Source organism: Bombina bombina, chromosome 1, assembly GCF_027579735.1.
Source record: "Bombina bombina isolate aBomBom1 chromosome 1, aBomBom1.pri, whole genome shotgun sequence".
Classification (NCBI taxonomy): Eukaryota; Metazoa; Chordata; class Amphibia; order Anura; family Bombinatoridae; genus Bombina; species Bombina bombina.
Genome location: NC_069499.1, coordinates 411,923,026 through 411,942,520, shown reverse-complemented (window position 1 = coordinate 411,942,520; position 19,495 = coordinate 411,923,026).

Below are 19,495 nucleotides of genomic sequence, written 5' to 3'. Positions count from 1 at the left end.
GACCACCCAAGAAGCAGCCTCTTTTTGCTCAACATGTGCCTTTCACAGAGAAGAATTTTCCTGTAGCATATCAGTTTGATCCTGATTTAACAGTACAGTACAGAGAAACTGCAAAACCCCAGACGTACGTTTCGGCCTAGTGTGGGCCTCATTAGTGAGGTACAGCCATATCCCTCTAGGCACACTGAGCAACGAGTCCACGCCTGGAGGCCCACACTAGGCCAAAACGTACGTCTGGGGTTTTGCTGTTTCCCTTTTTCAGAGAGGGATTGCCTGGTATTTCAGGGCTGAACTGCACTGTTAAGTCAGGATCAGACTGATATGCTACAGAAAAGTTCTTCTCTGTGAAAGATACATGTTTAGCAATGCTTGCGGTTTAGCAATACCGACACGACTCGCAATATGCGTTACTGTTTATTATGCTGGAATTGCCATTTTTTCAGCATTAAAAGCCGTAATGCAAAACTCGTAATCTACCTGTTATTCAGTAAACGGACACACATTTTTTTTTAGTAATTTAAAAAAAAAATGCATGGTTATATGTTTTTAAACTTTCTATTTAAGATGAAGAGAAAAGTTCTGAGTAACAAATAATGAGTACAATATAATTTAAACTGAAAGTTGCTAAATATTGGATATAATTAACAACAAAATAAGTGGTATTAACAGAATTTTTTTTTCTTCAAATTGTTGACATAATTATTGTTTCACCACTAAATATCCCTTACTATAGATTCCAAGAGATTTAGTATTACACTGTTAACAACAATATAATTGCCCCAACACTTATTATTCAAGTTAATTAGTTATTTTTAAATTTTTTTTTAGTTGTAGCTGTACTAACAGAAATACAATTGAGTCCTGTAGGAAATGTGTTTCATTTTCTTTTTGTCTGCATAAAGGTTAAGCTATAATAATACAAAGAGGTTTCAACCAAAAAACATTAACAAACAAAAAAAATTGTACATAACAGATATACTATTTCTTCTCATTCAAATTTTGGCTTAGTAATTTCTCTCTTGTATCAGTGTTTACAGTTAAGTACGTCCTTGTCCTTATATTTCCTCTGAAATCCCTGTTCAGCATCACAGAATATGTCCATGCCTAAAAGTAAACTGCAGAGTGCCAAATGCATTGCAGGTCGATATTATAGCGACACTTCAGGGTTGTATGTTTCTTGTTAAATTCAATGCTGGACAGCTTAACTCTTTTATTAGTAAGCTAGGTAAGACAAATCAGGACAAGAACATTGTGTTCTCCGGGAACACAGTATTTTATGTTTATTTTTAAAAATAAAAATATTTTGTTGGTTCAGAAAATAACATCAATAAGTTTGCAATTGACTTCTGATGCTAATAATATGTTTGAGAAATGTATGCATATTTGTGAGTGTTATATATATACTATATATATATATATATATATATATATATATATTATATATATATATATATATATATATATATAAATAAAATTAAATGTGATATGTGTGTGTGTAATATATAATATTAACACAAATAGAAGCACTCTAAAGTTTTCAGCTAAATATCAAAACAAATTTATTGACATTTTGGGGATACACAAATCCTCTTCTTCAGAAACATCAATATTTGGCTTAGCATTTATAATGATTTGTTAATCCCCAAGGGGCAGTAAGAGACACACTATTCCTACCAGTGCTAGTGTGATAGTCAGTGGACATGCTAAGGCTGTAGCTGCAAAAGTTCAGAGCCATGCTAAAAGAGTTTCAGATTAGCATAATCGGCTGCTCAAGGTGAGCTATATGATGATACCTTAAGAGGAGTGCTCTAAGGATAGCACTATTAAATGTCATTAACATTTTATTGGTGCCTATGTATCATGCTCCGAATGGAACTTGATGTCTCGTGTTTCAGCAGTTATGAAGCAGCGGTCACAAAGACCGCTGCTCCATAACCTGTCCGCCTGCTCTGAGAAGGCGGACAGACATCGCCGGAATTCAACCCGATCGAGTACGATCGGGTTGATTGACACCCCCCTGCTGGCGGCCCATTGGCCACGAGTCTGCAGGGGGCGGCGTTGCAATGCTGAATACGGAGAGCGTATTGCTCTCCATATTCAGCGAGGTCTGTCGGACCTGATCCGCACTGTTGGATCGGGTCCGGCAGACTTTGTTAAATAGAGGCCATAGTCTACACCTGTTCAGTGCTTAGTTATTATTTCAATGGAAATGCGGGCAATCTTGTTCCCGGCCTGCCTTTCAGGTTTTGACCCTGGCAAGTTCCCTGGCTTTTGTCTGCTTAATTGTGGACTAATATCCTAGTTAAAGACCCCTGGAACTGTATTCTGGTTAATGCAATTCTTTTTTGTTGTGATGACTGGCTCCTGACTGTACTGACCCCTGGCTTGTTAGGTGACTATTAATATATATATATTAATGTAGTATTGCAGCGAGAAAGGCCAGCAGTATGCTTGGATGTATTGGTAGAGGTATTTGCAGCAGAAATAGCAAGGTTCTTATGCCATTTTACAGATCATTAGTTAGGCCTCATCTTGAGTAATGTGTGCAGTTCTGGAGGCCATATTTCCAGAAGGATGTAAACAAACTTGAATCTGTGCAAAGGAGGGCTGGTAAAATGGTACATGGTCTAAAAAATAAAACATACCAGGAGAGGCTTACCTAAATATGTATAGCTAGAGGAGCAAAGGGAAAGAGGTGATATGATAGTAACTTTCAGGTATATTAAAGCCTGGTTTCTCAACAGCTGGGCCGTGACAGCCCTGCTGGTGGGCCACAACCTGACATGCCAAAACTATTACAGGGCCACACATAAGGAGTACTGGGCAGTCCTGTCAGAGTGCCATTACACATCTGTGTGTACCCTGGGCATGTAGTGGCAGATCAATGTATATGTGTGTGTATACATATATATATATATATATATATATATATATACCAGGGATAAAATTTCTACTAGCCATTGGCGAATAGAAATTGAACTTTGGCAAGTAGATATTCTAATCAGGTTGCAAATTAGGGGAATGTGCTTAAAACATTAATTTAAAGGAATATTGTGGGGAAATAAATAATGCTCTGTACCCATAGAACAGTTATTTTTTTTTAGCAACTAAAAGGGATAAAGGGATAATGTATTCAGTCAAGCTGCTGATACATTTTTTGTATTGAAAGTAACTGTAGGGACACTTTTTCTACTACCCCCATTACCACTATATCTTGTTTACTAAGGCCTAGATTTGGAGTTTGGCGTTAGCCATGAAAACCAGCGTTACAGGCTCCTAACGCTGGTTTTAGGCTACCTCCGGTATTTGGAGTCACTCAAAAAAGGGTCTAACGCTCACTTTTCAGCCGCGACTTTTCCATACCGCAGATCCCCTTACGTCAATTGCGTATCCTATCTTTTCAATGGGATTTTTCTAACTCCGGTATTTAGAGTCGTGTCTGAAGTGAGCGTTAGAATTCTAACGACAAAACTCCAGCCGCAGAAAAAAGTCAGTAGTTAAGAGCTTTCTGGGCTAACGCCGGTTCATAAAGCTCTTAACTACTGTACTCTAAAGTACACTAACACCCATAAACTACCTATGTACCCCTAAACCGAGGCCCCCCAACATCACCGCCACTCGATTAATTTTTTTTAACCCCTAATCTGCCGACCGCCACCTACGTTATCCTTATGTACCCCTAATCTGCTGCCCCTAACACCGCCGACCCCTATATTATATTTATTAACCCCTAACCTGCCCCCCACAACGTCGCAGCCAGCTACCTACAATAATTAACCACTAATCTGCTGACCGCAAAGCGCCGCTACTTAAGTTATCCTTATGTACCCCTAATCTGCTGCCCCAAACACCGCCGACCCCTATATTATATTTATTAACCCCTAATCTATATCTACCCCCCTCAACGTCGCCTCCACCTGCCTACACTTATTAACCCCTAATCTGCTGAGCGGACCGCACCGCTACTATAATAAAGTTATTAACCCCTAATCCGCCTCACTAACCCTATAATAAATAGTATTAACCCCTAATCTGCCCTCCCTAACATCGCCGACACCTAACTTCAATTATTAACCCCTAATCTGCTGACCAGAGCTCACCGCTATTCTAATAAATGTATTAACCCCTAAAGCTAAGTCTAACCCTAACACTAACACCCCCCTAACTTAAATATAATTGAAATCTAACTAAATTAATTAACTCTTATTAAATAAATTATTCCTATTTAAAGCTAAATACTTACCTGTAAAATAAATCCTAATATAGCTACAATATAAATTATAATGATATTATAGCAATTTTAGGATTAATATTTATTTTACAGGTAACTTTGTATTTATTTTAACCAGGTACAATAGCTATTAAATAGTTAAGAACTATTTAATAGCTAAAATAGTTAAAATAATTACAAAATTACCTGTAAAATAAATCCTAACCTAAGTTACAATTAAACCTAACACTATACTATCATTAAATTAATTAAATAAAATACCTACAATTACCTACAATTAAACCTAACACTACACTATCAATACATTAATTAAATACAATACCTACAAATAACTACAATGAAATAAACTAACTAAAGTACAAAAAATAAAAAAGAACTAAGTTACAAAAAATAAAAAAATGTTTACAAACATAAGAAAAATATTACAACAATTTTAAACTAATTACACCTACTCTAAGCCCCCTAATAAAATAACAAAGACCCCCAAAATAAAAAATGCCCTACCCTATTCTAAATTACTAAAGTTCAAAGCTCTTTTACCTTACCAGCCCTGAACAGGGCCCTTTGCGGGGCATGCCCCAAGAAGTTCAGCTCTTTTGCCTGTAAAAAAAAAACATACAATACCCCCCCCAACATTACAACCCACCACCCACATACCCCTAATCTAACCCAAACCCCCCTTAAATAAACCTAACACTAAGCCCCTGAAGATCATCCTACCTTGTCTTCACCTCACCGGGTATCACCGATCGGTCCTGGCTCTAAAATCTTCATCCAACCCAAGCGGGGGCTGGCGATCCATCATCCGGTGGCTGAAGAGGTCCAGAAGAGGCTCCAAAGTCTTCATCCTATCCGGGAAGAAGAGTAGATCCGGACCGGCAACCATCATCTTCCAAGCGGCATCTTCTATCTTCATCCGATGAGGACCGGCTCTATCCTGAAGACCTCCACCGTGGACCCATCTTCATCCGGCGACGTCCAACTGAAGAATGACGGTTCCTTTAAGGGACGTCATCCAAAATGGCGTCCCTCGAATTCCGATTGGCTGATAGGATTCTATCAGCCAATCGGAATTAAGGTAGGAATATTCTGATTGGCTGATGGAATCAGCCAATCAGAATCAAGTTCAATCCGATTGGCTGATCCAATCAGCCAATCAGATTGAGCTCGCATTCTATTGGCTGTTCCGATCAGCCAATAGAATGCGAGCTTAATCTGATTGGCTGATTGGATCAGCCAATCGGATTGATCTTGATTCTGATTGGCTGATTCCATCAGCCAATCAGAATATTCCTACCTTAATTCCGATTGTCTGATAGAATCCTATCAGCCAATCGGAATTTGAGGGACGCCATCTTGGATGACGTCCCTTAAAGGAACAGTCATTCTTCAGTTGGACGTCGCCGGATGAAGATGGTTCCGCGGTGGAGGTCTTCAGGATGGAGCCGGTCCTCATCGGATGAAGATAGAAGATGCCGCTTGGAAGATGATGGTTGCCGGTCCGGATCTACTCTTCTTCCCGGATAGGATGAAGACTTGGGTTGGATGAAGATTTTGGAGCCAGGACTGATCGGTGATACCCGGGGAGGTGAAGACAAGGTTGGATGATCTTCAGGGGCTTAGTGTTAGGTTTATTTAAGGGGGGTTTGGGTTAGATTAGGGGTATGTGGGTGGTGGGTTGTAATGTTGGGGGTGGGTATTGTATTTTTTTTTTACAGGCAAAAGAGCTGAACTTCATGGGGCATGCCCCGCAAAGGGCCCTGTTCAGGGCTGGTAAGGTAAAAGAGCTTTGAACTTTAGTAATTTAGAATAGGGTAGGGCATTTTTTATTTTGGGGGTCTTTGTTATTTTATTAGGGGGCTTAGAGTAGGTGTAATTAGTTTAAAATTGTTGTAATATTTTTCTTATGTTTGTAAATATTTTTTTATTTTTTGTAACTTAGTTCTTTTTTATTTTTTGTACTTTAGTTAGTTTATTTCATTGTAGTTATTTGTAGGTTAGGATTTATTTTACAGGTAATTTTGTAATTATTTTAACTATTTTAGCTATTAAATAGTTCTTAACTATTTAATAGCTATTGTACCTGGTTAAAATAAATACAAAGTTACCTGTAAAATAAATATTAATCCTAAAATAGCTATAATATCATTATAATTTATATTGTAGCTATATTAGGATTTATTTTACAGGTAAGTATTTAGCTTTAAATAGGAATAATTTATTTAATAAGAGTTAATTAATTTCATTAGATTTAAATTATATTTAAGTTAGGGGGGTGTTAGTGTTAGGGTTAGACTTAGCTTTAGCGGTTAATACATTTATTAGAATAGCAGTGAGCTCCGGTCGGCAGATTAGGGGTTAATAATTGAAGTTAGGTGTCGGCGATGTTAGGGAGGGCAGATTAGGGGTTAATACTATTTATTATAGGGTTAGTGAGGCGGATTAGGGGTTAATAACTTTATAATAATAGCGGTGCGGTCCGGTCGGCAGATTAGGGGTTAATAAGTGTAGGCAGGTGGAGGCGACGTTGTGGGGGGCAGATTAGGGGTTAATAAATATAATATAGGGGTCGGCGATGTTAGGGCAGCAGATTAGGGGTACATAGGGATAATGTAAGTAGCGGCGGTTTACGGAGCGGCAGATTAGGGGTTAATAATAATATGCATGGGTCAGCGATAGCGGGGGCGGCAGATTAGGGGTTAATAAGTGTAAGGTTAGGGGTGTTTAGACTCGGGGTACATGTTAAAGTGTTAGGTGCAGACGTAGGAAGTGTTTCCCCATAGCAAACAATGGGGCTGCGTTAGGAGCTGAACGCGGCTTTTTTGCAAGTGTTAGGTTTTTTTTCAGCTCAAACAGCCCCATTGTTTCCTATGGGGGAATCGTGCACGAGCACGTTTTTGAGGCTGGCCGCGTCCGTAAGCAACTCTGGTATCGAGAGTTGCAGTTGCGTTAAATATGCTCTACACTCCTTTTTTGGAGCCTAACGCTGACATTCTGTGGACTCTCAATACCAGAGTTATTTTTATGGTGCGGCCAGAAAAAAGCCAGTGTTGGCTACGCGGGTCGTTACTGACAAAACTCTAAATCTAGCCGTTAGCTTTCCTATAATAAATACTGCAGTATTGATAAGATCAGTATTGGTGGCAGGTTCCGCAGCCAAAATCAGTTATTTTAAAGGATTGTCCCATTTATCAAGATAAAGGCCACCCATGGTTAGTTGTCCTGGTTACTACCCATGCAAAATTACAAAAAGCAAATTAGACACTGAACAGATTTGTTTCATGTCCCTGTTGCCTTAGATTGAACCTGTCCTGGTTTACACAACTTTTCATCATGTGAGAGGAAGATAAATACTGTTTATTCACTGTGCCAAATGGCCAGTTTAATAAATGCATTAAAATGAATTAATTTTTTATGGTTTAAAATGAAAATAAAAAATAAAAATGACTACACAATAAGGTGTTTCACAATGGCTAAACATATGCAAAGAGGGGGTGAGGTAGTGGGTGTGGTGTGGACGGTGATTTGTGGGATCAGTGGCAATTAACATTTTGGCCTGGCTAGTAGCTTAGGACTTGAAATTTTGAGCCCTGTATATAATATATATAAATACTACTAAGCCCTTTAATACACTGTATTCAAGGGCTTAGTGAAGCTGAGGCTGTGAGTATTTTACATAAAAAGAAAAAATCAAGAACAAGGGGTCATTATCTCAAGCTGAAGGGTAGTATATTCAGGAGTAATTTTAGAAAGCACTTCTTTACAGAAATGGTGATTGATTCATGGAATAAACTTCCACAAGAGGTAATAATGACAAACACTGTGGGAGACTTTAAGAATGCCTGGGATAGCATAAGGCTATCCTATGAACTAGATAAGTTTATACTTTTAGGAAATATCGGGCAGACTTGCTGGGCCTATTGCTCTTAGCTGCCATTCAAAATCTATGTTTCAGACTACACAATGGCCTCTATTTATCAAAGTCTGGCGGACCTGATCTGACAGTGCGGATCAGGTCCGCCAGACCTCACTGAATACGGAGAGCAATACGCTCTCCGTATTCAGCATTGCACCAGCAGCTCACAAGAATCGCAGCCAATTGGCCGCCAACAGGGGGTGTCAATCTACCTGATCGTACTCGATCGGGTTGAATTGCGGCAATGTCTGTCCACCTGCTCAGAGCATGTCTTTAGAGCGCTGCTTCATAACTGGTGTTAGGCTCGCCAGAAACACGGGGCCTCAAGCTCTCTCTGGAGCTTGATAGATAGGCCCCATCATCTCTAGGCTCATTAATGAAGTCCTGTGGGTTTCAGTGTGATCTTTATGCTGACAACACCAAAATCTACCTTTCTGCACCAGACATTTCCTCTTCCCTGCTCATGTCACCAGCTGCCTAGCTAATATCTTATCCTAGATGATTCATCACTACCTAAGGCTTAAACTCTCTAAAACTGAACGCCTTTCATTTCCTCCCTCTACCAATCTCCCCATTCCCCATACATATCTCACTGAGGAAAACTCTGTCACCAACTCTACCCCTCAGGCCAGGTGCCTCAAGGTCACACTTGACTTGACTCCAAACTTTATTTTGCTCCCCATATTAAGTCCTTAGCTAATACCTGCTGCTAACAATGCTGGGCTCCAACACTATTAGGACGGCATAAAACATCCTATGTTATTTGGCGTTCTGCAGCCTACTGCTTTAACAAAAAGCATAATCGGACTGGGGAAGTGCCTAGCATAATAAGCAGTTCCCCAGAATCTGATCGCAGGGTTGAAGCCACGTGATTGTGTTGATGATTATGTGACTTCCTCATTCTTGCATATGTTTACATCATAACTTTGTTACGATCATCAACATTTTCCCCAGTCATGAAGGGGTTAAAAATATCTCTAAAACTCATGACTTCCTCACTCAAGACATAACTAAGATTCTTATCCACTCCATTATCATTTCCCACCCTAACTACTGCAATTTTGTCTTCTCTGGTTACCCAACCTACTAAATGTCCCCACTGCAATCCATCATGAATGCCTCTGCCAGTCTCATTTTCCTTAAGCATTGTTCAACATCTGCTGCACCTCTTTGCCAACACCTCCACTGGCTCCTCCTTAAAATTCTAAATTTTGACCCTAACTTACAAAGCCCTCACCAACTTTGCACCCTCCTATATCTCTGCCCTTGTCTGCAAATAATCCCCAACCTGCCCCCTCTGCTCTGCCCAAGAACTACTTCTCTCCTCTTCTCTCATTACTTCCTTAAACTATTGTCATATCGAACTTTGAGCCACTCTCATTCAAACTTTCCTCTAGTCTCAAAAACTTCAAGTGTTCCATAAAAACATATCTGCGCCACAACGGACACAGGTGAAGCATATAGTTTTGTGTAAGAAACGGTGATGTTCGCACTGGAAGCTGTTAAGAATACTAGCTAAGTTTATGGACCATGCAGTTTTTTAGGGCCCACCCTATCCACACGATACTGGGCTGAAGTTTAGCGATGAAGCAAAGGGGACATCCTAAGCTACTAGTGTGCGCATGTACTTTTATGACATATCAAATCTCTGCTTGCGATCTGTAATGCTGCATTTGGGTTGAAGCGCTCAATCTACATCGCTTCTTTGGCATGCAATGTATCTATATATGAGATGTAGGTCACAGTAATGAATTGCATACCAAGGTATATATCGACAACCTGCCTTATCTTTACACACGTTTGATGAACTTTATCTCACAATAGACAAAAGTGAAAATCTTTATGCAGCAGTGATATTTCACACGCCTCCACATCTGAGCAATCAGCTGAGAAGAACACCCTCCTATCCCTCTTCCCACTGTTCTTAGTAGCAGTGGGTCAAATCCACAGCCCTTTCCCGAGATCGCTCTGTGAGAGCAATAACCCCAGGGAGTGGTGTTCCTATATAATTGGACTTAACCTTACTATACAATAAACACAGTTAAACACCTGCTCCAACTTTACAAAACACCTTTAAGATGTCGCAGAGAAAATTAACCAGAAGTGACAAGTCTCAAAAACTGCCTTTAACAACTCAGGGAGCCATGAACTCTTTTTTTAAACAAGCGGAAAAGCAAAAAGGTAACAAAGACCCAGATACCACACTAAGCTCACACGATGAAAGCTCTTGTGAAGCTGCAGATGCTGCATCAGAACTACAGCCTACAACTATAAATGTTGGAAAAGAGGATATTATCACTTATGGCGCTATGGAAGCTCTGATAGAGCAGGTCAAGACTTGCATTAAAAATGAGTGCGCAGGTTTAAAGAAGGACATTTCAGATTTGTGCTATAGAGTTGATACTTTAGAAGAGCATGAATACATATCATCTCAAAAGATTGCAAACCTGTCCTCTAAGGCCTTTCAACACCACCATCGTATGGCAGACATAGAGGATAAATTAGATGATTTAGAAAACCGCTCCAGAAGGAGTAATCTACGCTTCAGGGGAATCCCTGAGACCATGCAAAACAACGAGATCCAAGATTATCTACAGTCCTTTTTTGCAGATCTGATAAAGAGCAACTCTGGCACTCTATCGGACATCACCTTGGACAGAGCACATAGAGCCCTACGTCCTAAGCCATCGGATAATTTACTTCCTCTGGACATTATTGTGCATTTTCAAAACTTTCAACATAGAGAGACTATCTACAACTATGCAAGGAAACAATCTTCTATCAAGTTCCAAGGACACCGAATACAGATATTCCAAGACTTATCAACAAGAACACTCCAAAAGAGACGAGATCTTTCCTTTTTAACCTCTCATCTACGTGCTCTGAAGATCCCGTACAGATGGGGATTCCCAACTTCAGTTATTGCTGTTAAAAATGGAAAAAAAATTGAATGCCCTTACCCACCTGATGCAGAGCAATTCTGCCAGCAGTTGTGGATACCGTTGCCTGATCCTCAAACCTCAACTGTGCAATCTTCAACATCAAGCAAACAGGAAACCTCTAAATCGCAAAGAAGACCTTGGATGGACACTACAACCCCTCTAAACAAACGACGACAAACCAGTAATGCTGATGCTGAGACTCAACCTTCTTGAAAGAGTCACGTAACTATATGTCATTGTTAATACTCATTATGCAATACATGTTTGCAGACTTTTTCTTTTTTTTATTCCAGGTTTAAAGGGAACTGTTTCAAGTCACCCACCAAGTCCTAATACACTATACAGTATATGTTTAATAGGTTCCTCTTTTTAGTTCAGAGGAGAATACTTCCAGATGTTCATCATGTTTCGATGTGTTTAGTTTTTTGTTTATAATAGCCCACTTGTTTTGCACCTATATATCTGCGTAATTTTGTAATAATAGTCATGTCTATATTCAGCCATACAATATGATAATCTTTAAGGGAGTTTTTGAATGACCCCCTGGGCTGACTGTCAAATGCTGAGGTGTGAATAGGCTCAATCACAACCTAGTATAAAGGCTCCGCTTATTTTCTATCTCGCTTATTAGTATTCCTCAATCATTGATAATAGCCCCTTAAATGTCTTAATCCCCAGAGCCCAAATGGACAGTAACCTATCCATAAATTGCAGAAAATGTCCTGTGAAACAAAAACCTCCCTTATATAACAATAATACAGAGTTAATCATTGGACTCACTAATTCCCCTGATGTTATGATTGGGCGAGATACACTACAGAAGCAAATTAAGACGTCTTAGTCCCCATATGTTGGTGTAAAACTGTAAGAATGTTATGTACTATAGAAATTTCTCTAGTTTCCATGATACTACTATAAAGATATCTGTTATATAGAAAGTTTTGTCTAGATTTGAACAAATATGATTGTATATGCATAACATACCCCTTATCCCCATTCCCCTCCTCCCCCCCTTTTTTTCTTTTTTCCTCCCCACCTGTCCTCTTTCCGTCTCATGTGCCTCATACACGCTCATCACAATGCACTAGTGGGCACTTGCCCAGCTTGCCCAGAAGCCTCCACCAGTTTCTCTATTCCCTATTTTCTACCATCATATCAGGCTCTTAGCCATACACTTTCCATTTCATATTCACGCACTAGTTCCCTTGCACAAACCTCTGGTCCCTTTATCTTAGAAGACATATACACATATATCCTTTGTAATGCCTACCCATATATACGAAGGATCAATATCTATAGCCACCCAAAATGTGAAGGGATTCCTATCAGCTGAAAAACGTTCAATAGCACTTCATGATTTCCACAAAAGAAAACTCGATATCATTATGATTCAAGAGACACATTTTAAGAGAAACCATGAGCCTACACTCTCGTCCAAATATTACGATAAACACTACTTCTGCTCAGGCCTGACCAGACATAATGGTGTCTGCACTTTATTTAGACGCAATACCTCCTTTGACCTATTACAACAATTCAATGACCACGAGGGTAGGATTCTAATACTGGTAGGACTTTATTATGGTAAACCTATCACTCTTGCAAATATATACGCCCCCATCAGACCCACTCCCTGTTTTTTTCGAAAAGTTATGAACAAACTACTAGACATTGCCAAGGGCCCAATCATACTAAGTGGGGATTTTAATTACCCTCCGGATCCTTCGCTAGACACTTCTACAGGTCACTCCTATCTAAGAAATTCACAGATTAGGAATAATAATACATCTCTCCAAATATTTAAAATTATTCGATACCTAGAGAGCAGTACACCCCTCTATTAGAGATTACACATTTTTCTCTCACCCACAAAAATCTTATGCCAGACTCGATTATATATTCTGTGACCAAGCCTTTTTGACAAATTTGGTTGATTTAAAAATCTCACACACTACATGGTCAGACCATAGTCTAGTCAAATCTACTTTTAAATGGACGAGTAAACCCAGACACAGTCTAAATTGGAGATTAAACGAGTATATCCTTACAGACAATGAAATCATAGACCAACTCATCAAATATACAGACGAATACTTTGTATTTAATGTCTCTGCAGACACAAACACCGCAAATAATTGGGAATCTTACAAGTGTTATATTAGAGGAGTTATTATTCAGCTAACAGCGAAACTTAAAAAGCAGAGATCTGCTCAATTCGATACTTTGTCTAACTCTTTAAAGAAGAGTGAAGATATACATAAAAAAGACCCAATATCCCCGCAAAAATTGTCCGCAGTAACGGAGGCTAGGGAAAACCTTAATAAATTTCTGATAGAAAATGCACATATGCGCGCCCTAACAACAAAAGCTAAATTCTTTGCTGAATCAAACAAAGCCGGAAAAATGTTGGCCAGATTCTTAAAAAAACGGAGACTCTCCTCTTATATTCAATCTATCAAACAAAACACAGGAGTAATATGCACTAAAAACGAAGACATAGCTGATAGCTTCGTCACATATTATACTTCACTATATAACATAAAACACACAAACTAGCAGGAGAAAAGAGACAAACTACAAGCATATTTAGATTCTATAGACGTTCCCTCAATCCCTGAAGAAGATATGTCTATGCTCGATTCCCCCATTTCTTTACAAGAAGTGGTCAACACGGTTAAATCCCTGTCCAATGGAAAATCACTAGGCCCAGATGGCCTTACTACCAAATTTTATCAGTTATTAGTAGGGAATCTTGCCCCGCATTTACAAGAACTATTTCTCTCCATAGACCAGGGTCTAATGTTCCCCCAATCTCTTTTAAATGCTGTGATAACAGTGATTCCAAAACCGGATAAACCCAGAGATCTTGTTGGTAGTTACAGACCGATTTCTCTCTTAAATGTAGATATTAAAATATATGCCAAGATCTTAGCCAATCGTCTTGCCCGTATCTTACCGAAGGTCATCCACCCAGACCAGGTTGGATTTGTTATTGGCCGTGAAGCAAAGGATAATACCACCAGACTCCTGCATACATTATTTACCTCCCACGAACAAGCAAGCCCCCTGGTGTTGCTTTCTACTGACGCTGAGAAGGCCTTCTACAGGGTCGATTGGCATTTTATGTGGTCGGCCCTGTCGAAATTTGGTCTCTCAGACGTATTCTTGTCTAGAATACAAGCCCTATATAATAACCCTCGAGCCACTATTAAGGTTAACGACATAATATCACAGCCCTTCCCTATCTCTAATGGCACCAGGCAGGGGTGTCCGTTATCCCCTCTCCTATTTGCTCTCACAGTAGAAATTTTAGCTATCCAAATAAGAAACAACCCAAATATCTCGGGGATCAAGATAGGCAACATTCAACAAACATGTCTCCTGTTTGCAGACGACATTATCTTCACTTTGCAGACACCACTAACTTCCATACCAGCCCTGATACGGGATTTAGAGAGTTATAAACAATTTTCCAATTACTCAATTAACATGGATAAATCGAGCATTATTCCCGTCCACATAAACCCAACAGAATTGGACTATATTCTACATAAAACTCCCTTCCCTGTTGTAAATACCCTTAGATATCTAGGACTAAATATACCAAAGAACCCTAAGAATTTATTCCAAGAGAACTATACAACACTTCAAACTCATGTCTTCTCCCTATTACATGCATGGCATAAGCAAGGACACCTTTCCTGGATAGGCCGAATAAACACAATAAAGATGATGATACTTCCTAAATATTTATACATATTCCAGGCTCTACCGATAACATTACTGAGACACTATCTTCACACACAACAAAAGATGCTAGACTCCTTTATTTGGGATTACAAAAAAACAAGAGTATCGCGGAATTCCATGTATTTAAGTAAGGAGGAGGGTGGCCTAAATGTCCCAAACTTAACGCAGTACCACAAAGCGACACACTTAACGCAAATAGTTTCATGGTCCCATAACCCCACCTCCAAAATTTGGATCCAAATGGAAGCAGCCTCCCTCGGCCTAAGCGGAATGGGAGATCTGTGTTGGCTTCCTAAACCATTCAGACCCCCTATAACTAAGGCTAATTAATGTGTAAGAACTACATTAACCATATGGGACTCTCTCATTCGGAACCCAAACACTCTCTCTACTCCAATCTCTCCAATGACCCCACTGTTAAACAATACCCTTTTTTTCTCCCAACATTAGTTTAAATATGAACCAGAAGATACCTCCTTGAAAAATATGCCTATATTTTTACTCACAGAAAACTCCCAAATAAGGGATAGAATTGTTTTAAGAGACTTGATAGGTTCTCCCTTCCACTGTTGGTTTCCCTACTTCCAAATTTGACAAGCAATTATAGATAACCCTCATAAAAATGACTGCCTTCGTTCACTCACCCCATTTGAAAAGCTATGCAATACAAAAGATATTCAAAAATCCCATCTCACACATAAACTCTTAAGAGCTATAAATACAGTTAAGCTACCTTCCTACACCTCCAAGTGGGAAACTGAGCTTCAGATTCAGCTCCCAAAAGATACCTGGCTACAATGTTTTAACACGGTCCACTCCTCTTCCTCTTCACTCACCTTAACTGAACTCAACTATAAGATTATTTCACGATGGTACCTTACACCCCAAAAATTGAATGAAATATATCCAGGAGCTAATTTGAGCTGCTGGAGACGATGTGGTGAAGTGGGCACATTCTCCCACATATGGTGGTCATGTAACAAATTGACAAACTTTTGGACTCAAATTGAGGCCTAGATTTGGAGTTTGGCGGTAGCCATGAAAACCAGCGTTAGAGGCTCCTAACGCTGGTTTTAGGCTACCGCCGGTATTTGGAGTCACTCAAAATAGGGTCTAACGCTCACTTTCCAGCCGCGACTTTTCCATACCGTAGATCCCCTTACGTCAATTGCGTATCCTATCTTTTCAATTGGATTTTTATAACTCCGGTATTTAGAGTCGTTTCTGAAGTGAGCGTTAGACATCTAACGACAAAACTCCAGCCGCAGGAAAAAAGTCAGTAGTTAAGAGCTTTCTGGGCTAACGCCGGTTTATAAAGCTCTTAACTACTGTGCTCTAAAGTACACTAACACCCATAAACTACATATGTACCCCTAAACCGAGGTCCCCCCACATCGCCGACACTCGAAAAAATTTTTTTAACCCCTAATCTGCCGACCGCCACCTACGTTATACTTATGTACCCCTAATCTGCTGCCCCTAACACCGCCGACCCCTGTATTATATTTATTAACCCCTAATCTGCCCCCTCAACGTCGCCTCCACCTGCCTACACTTATTAACCCCTAATCTGCCGACCGCAAAGCGCCGCCACCTACGTTATCCTTATGTACCCCTAATCTGCTGCCCCTAACACCGCCGACCCCTATATTATATTTATTAACCCCTAATCTGCCCCCCTCAACGTCGCCTCCACCTGCCTACACTTATTAACCCCTAATCTGCCGACCGGACCTGAGCGCTACTATAATAAAGTTATTAACCCCTAATCCGCCTCACTAACCCTATCATAAATAGTATTAACCCCTAATCTGCCCTCCCTAACATCGCCGACACCTAACTTCAATTATTAACCCCTAATCTGCCGACCGAATCTCGCCGCTATTCTAATAAATGTATTAACCCCTAAAGCTAAGTCTAACCCTAATACTAACACCCCCCTAAGTTAAATATAATTTAAATCTAACGAAATTAATTAACTCTTATTAAATAAATTATTCCTATTTAAAGCTAAATACTTACCTGTAAAATAAATCCTAATATAGCTACAATATAAATTATAATTATATTATAGCTATTTTAGGATTTATATTTATTTTACAGGTAACTTTGTATTTATTTTAACCAGGTACAATAGCTATTAAATAGTTAAGAACTATTTAATAGCTAAAATAGTTAAAATAATTACAAATTTACCTGTTAAAGAAATCCTAACCTAAGTTACAAATAAACCTAACACTAGACTATCAATAAATTAATTAAATAAACTACCTACAATTACCTACAATTAACCTAACACTACACTATCAATAAATTAATTAAATACAATTGCTACAAATAAATACAATTAAATAAACTAGCTAAAGTACAAAAAATAAAAAAGAACTAAGTTACAAAAAATAAAAAAATATTTACAAACATAAGACAAATATTACAACAATTTTAAACTAATTACACCTACTCTAAGCCCCCTAATAAAATAACAAAGCCCCCCAAAATAAAAAAATGCCCTACCCTATTCTAAATTACTAAAGTTCAAGCTCTTTTACCTTACCAGCCCTGAACAGGGCCCTTTGCGGGGCATGCCCCAAGAAATACAGCTCTTTTGCCTGTAAAAAAAAACCATACAATACCCAAGCCCCCCAACATTACAACCCACCACCCACATAACCCTAATCTAACCCAAACCCCCCTTAAATAAACCTAACACTAAGCCCCTGAAGATCATCCTACCTTGTCTTCACCATACCAGGTTCACCGATCGGTCCAGAAGAGCTCCTCTGATGTCCTGATCCAAACCCAAGCGGGGGGCTGAAGAGGTCCATGATCCGGCTGAAGTCTTCATCCAAGCGGGGCAGAAGAGGTCTTCCATCCGATTGAAGTCTTCATCCAAGCGGCATCCATCCGGAGCGAAGCGGCAGCATCCTGAAGACCTCCACCGCGGAACATCCATCCTGGCCGACGACTGAACGACGAATGACGGTTCCTTTAAATGACATCATCCAAGATGGCGTCCCTCGAATTCCGATTGGCTGATAGGATTTTATCAGCCAATCGGAATTAAGGTAGAAATATTCTGATTGGCTGATGGAATCAGCCAATCAGAATCAAGTTCAATCCGATTGGCTGATCCAATCAGCCAATCAGATTGAGCTTGCATTCTATTGGCTGATCGGAACAGCCAATAGAATGCGAGCTCAATCTGATTGGCTGATCGGATCAGCCAATCGGATTGAACTTGATTCTGATTGGCTGATTCCATCAGCCAATCAGAATATTCCTACCTTAATTCCGATTGGCTGATAGAATCCTATCAGCCAATCGGAATTCGAGGGACGCCATCTTGGATGACGTCATTTAAAGGAACCGTCATTCGTCGTTCAGTCGTCGGCCAGGATGGATGTTCCGCGGTGGAGGTCTTCAGGATGCTGCCGCTTTGCTCCGGATGGATGCCGCTTGGATGAAGACTTCAATCGGATGGAAGAACCCTTCTGCCCCGCTTGGATGAAGACTTCAGCCGGATCATGGACCTCTTCAGCCCCCCGCTTGGGCTTGGATCAGGACATCGGAGGAGCTCTTCTGGACCGATCGGTGAACCTGGTATGGTGAAGACAAGGTAGGATGATCTTCAGGGGCTTAGTGTTAGGTTTATTTAAGGGGGGTTTGGGTTAGATTAGGGGTATGTGGGTGGTGGGTTGTAATGTTGGGGGGCTTGGGTATTGTATTTTTTTTTTACAGGCAAAAGAGCTGTATTTCTTGGGGCATGCCCCGCAAAGGGCCCTGTTCAGGGCTGGTAAGGTAAAAGAGCTTTGAACTTTAGTAATTTAGAATAGGGTAGGGCATTTTTTTTATTTTGGGGGGCTTTGTTATTTTATTAGGGGGCTTAGAGTAGGTGTAATTAGTTTAAAATTGTTGTAATATTTTTCTTATGTTTGTAAATATTTTTTTATTTTTTGTAACTTAGTTCTTTTTTATTTTTTGTACTTTAGCTAGTTTATTTAATTGCATTTATTTGTAGCAATTGTATTTAATTAATTTATTGATAGTGTAGTGTTAGGTTAATTGTAGGTAATTGTAGGTAGTTTATTTAATTAATTTATTGATAGTCTAGTGTTAGGTTTATTTGTAACTTAGGTTAGGATTTCTTTTACAGGTAAATTTGTAATTATTTTAACTATTTTAGCTATTAAATAGTTCTTAACTATTTAATAGCTATTGTACCTGGTTAAAATAAATACAAAGTTACCTGTAAAATAAATATAAATCCTAAAATAGCTATAATATAATTATAATTTATATTGTAGCTATATTAGGATTTATTTTACAGGTAAGTATTTAGCTTTAAATAGGAATAATTTATTTAATAAGAGTTAATTAATTTCGTTAGATTTAAATTATATTTAACTTAGGGGGGTGTTAGTGTTAGGGTTAGACTTAGCTTTAGGGGTTAATACATTTATTAGAATAGCGGTGAGCTCCAGTCGGCAGATTAGGGGTTAATGTTTGAAGTTAGGTGTCGGCGATGTTAGGGAGGGCAGATTAGGGGTTAATACTATTTATGATAGGGTTAGTGAGGCGGATTAGGGGTTAATAACTTTATTATAGTAGCGCTCAGGTCTGCTTGGCAGATTAGGGGTTAATAAGTGTACGCAGGTG